Below are 12,406 nucleotides of genomic sequence, written 5' to 3' on the forward strand. Positions count from 1 at the left end.
AATGCCATTACACCTCTAAACCACATAAATAGGTGCATTCTTAGTGACCCTATAGTTCACATGGGTTACATCCTCCCCCCTTGACTCTGCATGAGTCCCTTCATGCGTTGCTCTATGGTCCATGGAGGAACCATCATACTCAGTCATAGTGTCTAGAGCTAGATTAAAACTCTCTAAGAGACTCTGTGCAAAGGAGACTAAGGGTTTACCCAACTGAAGGTAGTGAAAACGGTCAGGGGGTTTACGTGGTCGGTCAGATTTACGTGTAGAGTCATTAGTTTCTCCATCTGTAATGGGTGGATTTCCATCTTCTGTGCTTGTTGTCTCAGAGGTCAGTTCAACTTCCACCTCAGTGTTTTGTTGAACTTCAACTTCTTCATCCTCTGGGATAGAAGATACATCATTGACGTTCTCAGCATCAGCTGGAGTTTCACTTGCTGAGTCGTCATTGTCTTCCTCAGCAGGAGCTGGGATTTCATCTACTGATTCATCATCGTTGTCCTCATCAGGAGCTGGGATTTCATTTGTCACATCCGGTAAGTTATCCTCCTCTTCAGCAGGAAGTTGCTCGTCCATATTCTCTGGCTCCTCTCCATCAACCGTCTCAGGTGGAGCTTCATCGGTTTCAGTAGACAACTCAGCAGAACCGCCCACATCTGGCTCGTCCTGAGGCTGGGAGGTCGAGGAGTTAACTGGCATGGTCGGTAAGCGGTTACTCTCCTCTGCTGGAGTAACAGTTTGTCGCTGTCTTCTAGGGATTGTGTAAGTTCCAACAACTGTTTCCCCAGGTATAACTGACAACTGGTCAGGACAGAAACCTTCAGAGTCATCCTCAGAATCAGAGGGTTGTTCCTCAGGGAGCTGAGGTTGACTACGCCTGGTTCTTGGCCGGGGAACCTTTGGTTTGGCCTGTTCAATTTCCTCTGGTTCTATTAGGTCACCACAAGGGAGTAAGAGATCCCTATGTAGGGTTCGGTTGGGACCGTTTCCATCCATGGGCTGAACTGTATACACAGGTAAGTCTCCCAATTTCTTAAGAACTTTGTAGATAGTAGATTCCCACTTATCTGCAAGTTTGTGTTTGTTTCGCAAGCGCAAGCTCCGTACTAGCACTTGGTCACCTTCCTCCAAGGTTGACTCTCTTACATTCTTGTCAAAGCGGCGTTTGTTTCGGTCAGCAACCTTTTTAGAATTCCTGGTGGCAATCTCATAACTCTCCTGCAGACGAGCTTTCAGGCTTTTCACATACTGGGAGTGAGATTTAGGAGAGCCATTTCTGACAGGTAAGCAGAACACAATATCCACTGGTAGCCTAGGCTGGCGCCCAAACAACAACTCATACGGGCTGAACCCGGTCACATCGTTCTTGGTGCAATTATAGGCATGGGTTAGGGGTTTTACATAATCACGCCAGTGAGTTTTATCCTTTTCTCTTAAGGTACCTAACATGCCGAGAAGAGTTCTGTTGAACCTCTCCACCGGGTTTCCTCTTGGGTGGTAGGGACTTGTGCGTACTTTCGTGATACCGGCAAGGACGCAGAGCTCTTTGATGAGTTGAGACTCGAAATCCCTGCCTTGGTCACTTAAAAGATGTTCCGGAAAACCGTAATGCACGAAGAACTGCTCCCAAAGACTCTTTGCGACTGTCGTAGCCTTTTGATCTTTTGTTGGTATAGCGACAGCGTACTTGGTAAAGTGATCAGTTATGACCAATATATCTTTGGTATTATGACTGTCAGGCTCCAGGGATAGATAATCCATGCATACTAGTTCCATGGGTCGCGTTGTGTTGATGTTCACAAGCGGTGCTGACTTTTCAGGTGGTGTTTTCCTTCGGACACAACGGCCACACGACTTGATCTTTTTCTCCACTTCTGCAGCCATTTTAGGCCAATAAAACCTTGACCGGACTAGGTCGAGAGTTCGTTCCAAACCCATATGCCCCATATCATCGTGGAGGCACGTGAGAATGGTGGATCGTAGGGACTTAGGTGCCACTAACTGGTAGGTGGTTTCACCTTCCGATTTGCGAGTTCTATAGAGAAGACCATCTCTCAATTCCAGACGTTTCCACTCCTTTAGCATCAACTTCAACTCTAGGGAGTCAGGGTTGAGGTTGGAGTTGGCTTCATCTCCAGCTTCCAGCAGGTTAACGACATGTCCAATGTCTGGGTCAGACCGCTGATATTGTTGGAGTTCTTCCTCGCTGTAGGTAGGTATAGTGGAACAACCTTGTGTCTCCTCATCGCCATATATGTCTGGTACCGCATCAGCAGTAAGAGCAAGGGACTCTACCAAGGTGATAGAAGGTAGGTTGTCGTCTGCTTCACTTAGTAGATGGCGGTGGCACAGGACATTAATGGGGTCAGCAGGTAGATCATGTTGGTCGGGAGATGAAGATAGATGGTGAGAAGCAAATTGTTTGATTCGCTCCTGTTCCTCAAGGGAGGCATCATCATCGACCAGAGTATCTTGAGGCCGTCTTGAAAGGCCGTCTGCATCCTGGTTGCTTTTGCCAGCCCGATACTTGATGTTGAAGTCGAAGGTGGAAAGAGCAGCCAACCATCGGTAACTAGCAGCATCCAGTTTGGCGGACTTCAAGACGTATGTCAATGGGTTATTATCGGTTACTACCGTGAACGTGTTCCCGTAAAGGTAGTCTTGAAATTTCTCCACAATCGACCACTTCATGGCTAGAAACTCTAGCTTATGAGCTGGGTACCTCTTTTCACTAGATGAGAGTCCTCGGCTAGCGTAGGCGATAACTCGCATCTCGCCATCTTGTTCTTGATATAGGGCAGCCCCTAGACCAAATGTGCTTGCATCCGTGTGGAGAATATACGGTAACGCTGCATTAGCGAATCCAAGTACTGGCGCTGTGGTGAGTTTGTCTATGATTGCCTCAAAGGCTTCCTGGCAGGCAGGAGTCCACCGTTGGGTAAGGGGTTCCTTGGGATTAAAGTACTTCCCGGGACAAGGTGTTACTTTAAGACCTTTCCTGTACGGTGGGTAGCCTCCGGTCAGATCATTCAAAGGCTTTACTATCTTGGAATAGTTTTTCACGTACCGGCGATAGTACCCGGCGAAGCCTAAGAAAGATTTAAGATCACTGAGTGTTTGCGGTTTTGGCCAGGTGCGGAGGGCACTGACCTTCTCAGGGTCGGTCTCTACCCCTTTGCTGGAAACAATGTGGCCTAGATAACGGACTGAGCTCTGGAAGAAACGGCACTTGGTTGGGGATAGTTTCAACCCATATTCTCTCAACTGCTGGAGGACATGGAGAAGCCTCGTTTCGTGCTCTTCTAATGTACTCGAGAAGACAATAACATCGTCCAAGAAGACCAGTACTTCCTTGAGATTAAGATTTCCCATACATCGCTCCATTAACCGCTGGAAAGTACTGGGCGCATTGGTAATGCCCTGGGGCATGCGGTTGAATTCGTAGAACCCCAAGGGACATACGAAGGCGGTCTTTGGCTTGTCACGTTCCTCCATCTCTAGCTGGTAATAACCAGACTTTAGGTCCATTACGGAGAACCACTTTGATCCTGCAAGGGCTGAGAAAGTTTCTTCCAAATTGGGAAGTGCATATGCGTCGCGTATTGTCAGGGAATTGAGCTTGCGATAGTCGATGCATAGACGTACGTCACCATTTTTCTTTTTAACCACCACGATTGGTGATGAGTAAGGAGATTCTGATTCGCGAATCACTCCCGCCTCTAGGAGTGTTTGCAGGTGTTTCCTCACTGCTTCATAATCGTTTGGGTGAATTGGTCTGGACCTTTGTTTAAAGGGAGTTTCATCTTTTAGATTTATGTGATGTTTCACTTTGGACGAATGTCCGAAATCCAGATCATGCTGGGCAAAAACATCAGCATAAGCTGTTAAACTCTGTGTTACTCTGTCCTGCCATTCTTTTGAAAGAAGGGAATCACTGAAGTCAAATGTCAGTTTTGTCTTGGCTGGTTCATCTACTGACTGAGCAGTAACAGGGCAACATTTCACAGGATCAGCCTTTTTGGTTGAAGCAGGTAAATTGTCATAGATTTTATCGGGAGTATGAAGCTCTGCAATGACACAGGTTGGGGGAAGTGTTATGTCATGCTCAGTTTCATTCCTGACCCACACAGGTAATTTGAAAGGACTCTGCTTAGGCAAGGTAACAAGGCAGCTCTCTACAAGGATTCCACCAGGCAAAGTTGATTCGGCAGGCTGTTCAACAACTGCACATCCGCAGGGGGTGTCGGCTTTAACATAGCCTTCCAAGATGACTCTCTCCTTAGCAGGTATTACTTGCTGTAATTTGCATTTGAGAGTCATTAAGCCCATCTTCCCTGTAGAGCTGACCTCATTCCTGAGCTTAAGCGTACGGAGGATCTGTCTATAGTCATGGTAAAAACCCAAATGACCTGTCAGGTCATTTGGGTTTTTACCATCACAGTGTTCATCGTACAGCACATCAAGTGCATTGGTTCCAATTAGTACAGGTAAGTCAAAGCTACTGCGTAAGTCAGGGACTACTAACGCTAAAGTAGAAACTTCAGGCTCTGTTTCGATAAAGTTCTTGGGGAACTTAAGGTTGAGGGGCACATAGCCTAAGTATGGGACATTTTGACCATTAGCTCCTTCAACCTCTAAGGCATCAATGGGTTGGATGGGTGTCTCTGACAGATTACTTTTGTAGAACGAAGCAGAGATAGTGGTCACTTGTGACCCAGTGTCAAGGAGACAATTACAGTTGACTCCCGCCACAGTGACATTAGCAGTATACTTCTGTCCTACAAGCCCCTTAGGTATAGGTAGCTTAACCTGGCAGTTTACATCATGAGACTGAATGGATGCCTTAGTCTGAGTTTTGGGACATTTGTTCGTTTCAGTTCCTGTCTGTCCCTCGTCAGGAACTGATGTCAGTTTAAATTTTGCTGATTTTGTTCCTCCCAAGCCATTTGCTTTTGTTTGAATTCTTTGTTCTTCGCCGCGACTAGTTCTGGGTTTGCTTCGTTGGGGTAGGAGGGCTTAATATGGCCATTTTCACCACAGTTGAAACAATACCCTGGTCGAGGCTTCTTTGTGACAACGTTCGTGGACTCACCGGTGGCGGTGGGTGAGCTCTTCACCTCAGTGGAGGCCTTGGGTGTAAACTTTTTCTTTGGCTTAGCAGATGTCTGGTTTGAACCTGTACTAAGTGCTGCTTTCAGAGAAACCATTTGAGATTGTAACTCTGCAAGTTGTTTTTCAATGTTTTGGGCATTTAAGGGAATAGTGCCATCTCCCGTAGTGTCAGTATCATCAGTGCCATACTCTCCCACTTTGAGTGAGTTTGACTGGGCTTTGGTCTTATGGATGCCCAAATGCTGTTTCATTCGGCTGGACTTAGCAGCTTGCTTGTCCTCTTCAGTACGTAGCATAAGAAGCAACTCAGAGAATGAGGGTGGATCATGTTTGATTTTATGCTCGAGCTGAAGGTTGGCAATTAAATCGTTGCTCCAACAACCTCTACAGAATTGTTTAAGCAGCTGGCGTTCTGAATCACTAGCAGCAATGCCGCCTCTTTTAACAACTTTACTGAGTGCTGTCTGTAATCGCTGCAAATAAGCTGAAGGCTTTTCGGGGCAGTCCTGATTAATGTGCAGGAATTTCGCGAAAAGCTCGTCTCCATCATCGACGGTGCCATACGCTGAGTCGAGTAGGAGGAGATAGTCATGAGGAGTAGCCTTATTACCGAGGTGCTTTACAATATTGGCAGCAGGTGGAAGAAGACTCTCCACTATTCTTCGGACTGTATGTTTGTCAGACATTGCGCCGTCGGTGAGATGGAACTCTACATTACTGCGCCATGTATCATAATCAGACTCAAAATTTGGAGATGGGGTTTTTCCTGAGAAGGGTCTAAATTTAGCAGGACCATGCCACTGCGAAGGCATGTCATTGCTCTTTATGATGTGCTCAACCACTACCCTTTGGACTTCAGGTGTGGTGAGTTGTTCAGGGGGTAAGTACAAGGCGCGCTTCCTATGTAGAGAGGATGCTTCTGCACCTAGGGAAGTGTACTGGGGTGAGTCATGTCCATGGGAGTCAGTCAAAGAGCCTATTTTTATAGGATTGTCTTTGTCGCTAGCTGATGGTTCAGTTTGGGCTGTGCTAATAGCAGACTGTTTTACAGATACATCTGGTTCAAGTTCAGTGGTGTTACTTTTAGTTGACTTTTGAATTTTAGCCAACTCCTCAAGTAAAACCTTCTCAAAGTCTGCCCCACTTAGCATAGCAATGCCCTTAAGATCAGCTAAGTAAGTGTCAGTTAAGCTTGAGCTTCTATTAGCAGTGTACCACTCGGACAAAAGCTGAATGTGGTAGACAATATCTGGTTGCCGACTAGATGTGTTGCAGGGCAACTGATCTTTTAGCGACTCAATTGGTTCACCCGTTTTGAATTCCACAATGATTGTGGTTCTAGGCTTCCCTGAAACAGTGGGTACATCTAATACCCTTTCAATAGCACCAAAATGCTCTAAATGTTCAACAACTTCTGTGTCATCACCAATTACTCGGCTTACTATGACGGAATTAGGTATTTTAACGTTTTCAGTTTGAATCACATCCATGTCTATGGTATCAGTATTCACCAAGGAATGCAATAAAAGTGTCAATCTGTTCAACTTTCAAGTGAAAAGGTCAAAAGGAGCTTCAAACCACTCCTGGCTAGCTCGCCACTTTTGTGTAGCGCCCCCTATCCCACCCCGATGACAGAGGACGAGAGGCGCTAGACATCTACCTAGGTTCGGTGGTGGTTGCCCTTAAAATAACCCACAGAGTTAGAATTGAGTTGAACAGACTTGACTTGGTTTTATTGCCTCCAACAGCAACAGTAGTCAAGCAATAAACATCAACAACAAAATGATATTGTGCACAACAGTGGCAATATGTACAGTAGCAGCGCTGCGTATGGAAAACAACAAAGAGAGCTCTGAAATAAAAATAGAAAAATAAAGTGTCCATAGGGTGTTAAAACCCTTTAACCTTAAAGTACCCTGGTAGGGTTTCTCTTAGTGTTCCCTTTGAGAGGGTTCCCTTTGAGAGGGATTCAGAATATGCTAGTTCAGTTCCTTATCCAGTTCAGTTCAGTTCTCTAAGTTCAGTTCCCCATGTGTGTGCAGTGGGGAAAAGGGAGACCTCGGGCGCGAGGCGTCAGTGTAAATGTGTGGGCACTGCTCCTCGGGCAGAGGTAGCAGCTTCAGATCTTATCTGTTTCAGTAGGTCGAATCCAACAGGTTCCTCTGCAGCGGTCATGCGGCTGGCCACACCGCTCCCAACCGTCCACAGATGTCACTTAGGTAGCTCGCCATCCATCAACAGAATTCAGACTTGTAGTTTTCTGGGGTTGTCAAAAAACCAATCTACACAAAGTGCAGAATACCAAATTAATCTATGTTCTTATGAGAATAGTTTCTTGTGAGTTGGTATCATTAACTCATTTCTTCTTAATCTCTTTCAACACATAACCAATGAGTAAGGATGCTTCAAGTACAATGAAATCATGTATAACCATTGACCACAGAAATACATTAAATGAAATTAAACAGCATACTGTAATGCATTAATTATTTACAATGAAATTCTTATCTTCACCTTTTAAACATAAAATGTAATTCTTTTTAAACCTTTTTATCCTTTTAAGACTCCAAAATTAGTGTAATGCCCTTTAATCATGAATTTAATAATGAACTTTTCAACAAAGGACAAATGTACTCATATTATTCCAACTTGTACAAATACAATGTAGTTGTGGCTACTACAAACATGAAATGGACTTAATCCACTCAACCCATAGGGTTTTGATGTAAACACCATATATAGAATACACTAGTAGTGTTTCAGCATGCTACAGCATGTTTTAAGACCCATGTGTTTTCAGTTAGCATAGATGCTAATTCGCGGTTAGCATCTATTAGCTTCTAACTCAATAATACAGTGATACAGAGTGCACCAGAGTATATTCAAACATCAGACACAATAGTATCAAACCCCTGATTGGTTTATAAGAAAGGTTTCAGGCTCAATGCATACAAACATGTGAGAAATAGCTACATAAACACAGGCTTGAGGCCCAGTGAAATACACAGCTTTCACTCACCAGGGTTCACAACAAACAAAGTTTGCCTGAATTCGTTTTCCTCCAGGATCACAGGGACTCTAATAAGAGAAGTGCTTATTAGCTATCATATCATACTGAAATATTCAACCATGAAATATTATTTAGTGGTGTGTTTCTGGTGTATTTCATACCAAGTTTATCAGAGAAGAATCTCTCTGGCCTTCATTCAATGTCAACGATCTCTAAAGAGGAAGTACCCATAATGCAATGCTCTCTTTCTACTCCATGAATTACAGAGACAGTAGTAGTGCAGTGTAGTGCACCCTCTAGTGGAAACGAAATGCCATTACACCTCTAAACCACATAAATAGGTGCATTCTTAGTGACCCTATAGTTCACATGGGTTACACAACCATTGTCAACAGCCTTCTGCTTCATTTAATGACAAACCGTGGGTGCCATCCCTGGAAATGCCCCACAGTCACTGCAGTTAGTGTGAATGAACTGAAGTGGCTGTGTTTATACTACAATGTATTTTCCTAAAACAATGGAGAGCTGTGTAAGGCAGCAACAATGGTTGTCAGAACTGTATCCCCCCTCCCTAAAGTAAAAAGTGAAAAGGTGCTAAAAAGAATTAACGACCGCTCGTTGAAAATGCGCATTTGATCCAGATTTGACGACAGGCAATCAACAGCACAAAATGAATGGCAGCAGTTACAAGCCTTCTCTGTGTTGTGCACATGTGTCTACTGTTTAATCTGTAACCTAGATGTCAAATAACCTGTTCTCAACCTGTGAGAACTTCTCACCTTTTATGTGATGTCCACGTTGACTTTTACACTAGCAGCACTATAGGCTACTCACTGTGTGTTTCTTAAGTTTGGAGGGTGTGTTAGTTTATATTTGGAAATGTGTTTTTGGGATGAAGTGCAGCTGGGATCTCAATTCATTATATTAGCCTATTCATTATTGTTCATTGCTGCTGCCGCCCGCACCCGTTTTTAACCATAAAAAAAATCCTAATTATTTACAGTAAAAAAAGAAAGAAAGAAAAAAAATCTCTGTTCTGTTCTCGCCACTGGTTAGGAATATAATAATATAGGTTTTATAGGCATAATTTTACTGTGGTAAATGCCATGTTGTAGGGGAGGGTCAGTCTTTTTTATTTTAATGCTTGGGGAGGGTCACAGATTTTTTCCCCAATTGAGAGGGAGGGTCATGGCATTTTATAAAAGGGCTTATACATTTTCTCCAGTAACACCCCTCAATAAAAAACGACCCCTCCCTAAGTAATAATGACTTAGGAAAGAAAGAGAGTGCAAAAGGCAAAAGAGCAAAGAGAATGTAAAACGCATCCTCAGCTGTACATGTACATAAAGTTTGGTATAGCCTATTGTATATACCCATGACAATATTTTCCCATAGTAGCTACTGTACTATAACTTTTTTGTCAACTTCACAGTATGTTCTCTATGTGCAACAGGTTGGTATAATTAAAAACTTCACAGTAAATATATTCATGTACAGTAGGTGCAGTTCAGCCTCACAGTATCTATTATGTAATGCAGGTGAGGCTTGAGCGTATAGTGCAGGGAAGGGACAAGTGGGATATGGCGGGTCGGCTAGCGATTCTTTTTGCTCTGGACCGTTCTTGTTTGTTTATGTGCCTGATTGTTTGTGGAGAGAAGCTTTTTATCTTGTAGCCTACCTTTATTCTCAGTCTGTAGAATGGCCAACTGCTGCTCTGTGGCCTTCAGCAAGTCTTCCATGGCTGAAGAAAGAAATATATACACATTCATGCAAAATGACATATTACATCTACAACAATTACAATAATGCAAATTACTGTACTATTATTGTTATTGTTACTACTTGTATTTGCTTGTGTCTCTCTCATATGGCCATTTGAAAATAGCCGATAGGACTCTACTATACAGTAGTTATGGGTATAGAACTATAAGATGCAAAATAATCCATGTGAGGTTGCCAAACCTGACAAAAGTCCTGCTGTTTATTTTTAATAATATAATAAATGTTGTCCAGAGGAGTGTAGCTGGATAGTTCACTTAGCCAATGTGAAACTGTAAGAGGGATAGATGACTTCCAGTCAGTGTATGGTGAAAAAATTCTTTGCTTGTTTTTGCAATAGCATCACGAGGCATTGGGTGCTTGTAGATCTGCTGTTTTCACTAGTTTAGTACATATAGATGATACATACAAAACAAACGGTTTTGGACATACAAGGTTTCCACCCAACAACAACGATGTGCTATAAATATAAGGTGCTGGGAGTGAAAATTATAATGTAGGGGTGCCTCGGATTAAAAAAATATTTATGGGGTGCCCTGAGACAAAAAAAAGTTTGGGAACCCCTGCTCTAAAGGAGAGAAAGAGCCATTTCTGAACAAGTGATGTATTTCTTTAATGCCTGCGTCATACCAAGGTTTGAAGTTGTTATCATTAAAATATTTAAGTATATTTTGACGCCAATACTTTTGTACTTTCAGTCAAGTACATTTTGAAATCCGGACTTTTACTTGTAACAGAGTATTTTTGCATGGCATTATTGTTACTTTTACTTAAATATTTTGGTACTTTGTTCCACCACTGACGGACAGTTGGATACATTGATGACTCCTGACCTTCAGTGGCTTCCAGTCTGGCTTCCATGCCTCCGATCTTCATCAGCAGTTCACACATGTCGGGCGAACAGGTCCTGTCTGTCTCGCTCACTTCATGCTTGTTCTCAACTCTTCTCTCTGTCTCACCGAAGATGTTTCCTCTGCTGTCTCTGACACAGCAAAACAGAACCAGCGCTAGGTTTAAAAACACTCTCATTCTGTGTCTGTTCTGTCTGGCGACGGCTGGCCCCAAGACTTCTGTTTCAGAACTTTCTACCTGCGGGCGAGAGTCCTGTACTGTACAGCCCAGAGCCAGTATTTATGATGATGCTGTGTGTGTGTGTGTGTGTGTGTGTGTGTGTGTGTGTGTGTGTGTGTGTGTGTGTGTGTGTGTGCGTGCGTGCATGTGTGTGTGAATTTGTTGGTGATAAACACGTGTTGGCAACGGATCTAGGATCATAAACTGCATCACATGACATGCAGGAGACAGAGTGTAGGCCCATGTGCGACAAAGCCAATGGTGGAAAGTAACTAAGTACATTTACTTAAATACTATACTTAAGTAAAAATCTTGAGGTATTTGTACTTCACTTGAGCATTTCCAATTTTCTGTACTTTGACACACACACACACACACACGCACGCACGCACGCACGCACGCACGCACGCACGCACGCACGCACGCACGCACACACACACACACACACACACACACATACACACACACACACACACACACACACACACACACACACACACACACACACACACACACACACACACACACACTGTCAGTTTGCCACTAAAACTGACTGACTGACTGACTGACTGCAACAACCTTTGAATTCCTTCTGTAATTATTTAGCAGAGAATTTGTGCAGCGGCATTGCCGATTTCAGACCTGTCGACCAGATCCATATTTAATTCAGGGGTCATTTGGGGTTCATCTGTTTGACCTGATCATGGGCCTGGGAAGTGGGAACCCGGCATGGGAATATCATGGAAATGCTACAAAAAAAAAACAGATACATTTGATGGATTTCTGACAGGTGACCAGGTGCATCAATCAGAGTGCATTTTAACCCATTTAGGCCTAGGATTATTGAATGCTTTAACTATTGAAAAATAGCAGATATACAAGCTCACAGCGCGGCACCGAGCTTGTAGATCTGCTATTTTTGAAAAATCTTGCAAATTAAAAATTTGACACGATTCTATAAGTGTCTTTTGAATCCTTCTAAGGTTTTTTGAAAAACCTATGTTTCTATGTCAGCAATCTGGCCAGCCATCGTCAAAGAAAAGGTCCTTTTCACTTAACTGGAGCTCAGTTAGTCTGTTCTTGAGAGACTACTATGTCAGTGGTTCTCAAACTTTTTCATTTGAAGGACCCCCAAAATGATATTTATTTGGCCACGGACCCCCATCACAAAATATTTCGTTCCAGGTACCACCCAGAAGCAAAATTTGAGTTACAAACGTTCGCTTTGAAAATACATATATTCAAAGATTTGCACACATTTTCACGACTTTTTCAAAAATAGCAGATCTACAAGCTCACAGCACGGCACTCAGTGAGCTTGTATATCTGCTATTTTTCAATAGCTAAAGCATTCAATAATTCTAGGCCTAAATGGGTTCTTAAAGTATCCCTGGGAACCGATCGGTTCCCAAACAAGTTTGCAACATTGTATCA

This window comes from Nannobrachium achirus (genome assembly GCF_963921795.1).
Source record: "Nannobrachium achirus genome assembly, chromosome: 16".
Lineage (NCBI taxonomy): Eukaryota > Metazoa > Chordata > Actinopteri > Myctophiformes > Myctophidae > Nannobrachium > Nannobrachium achirus.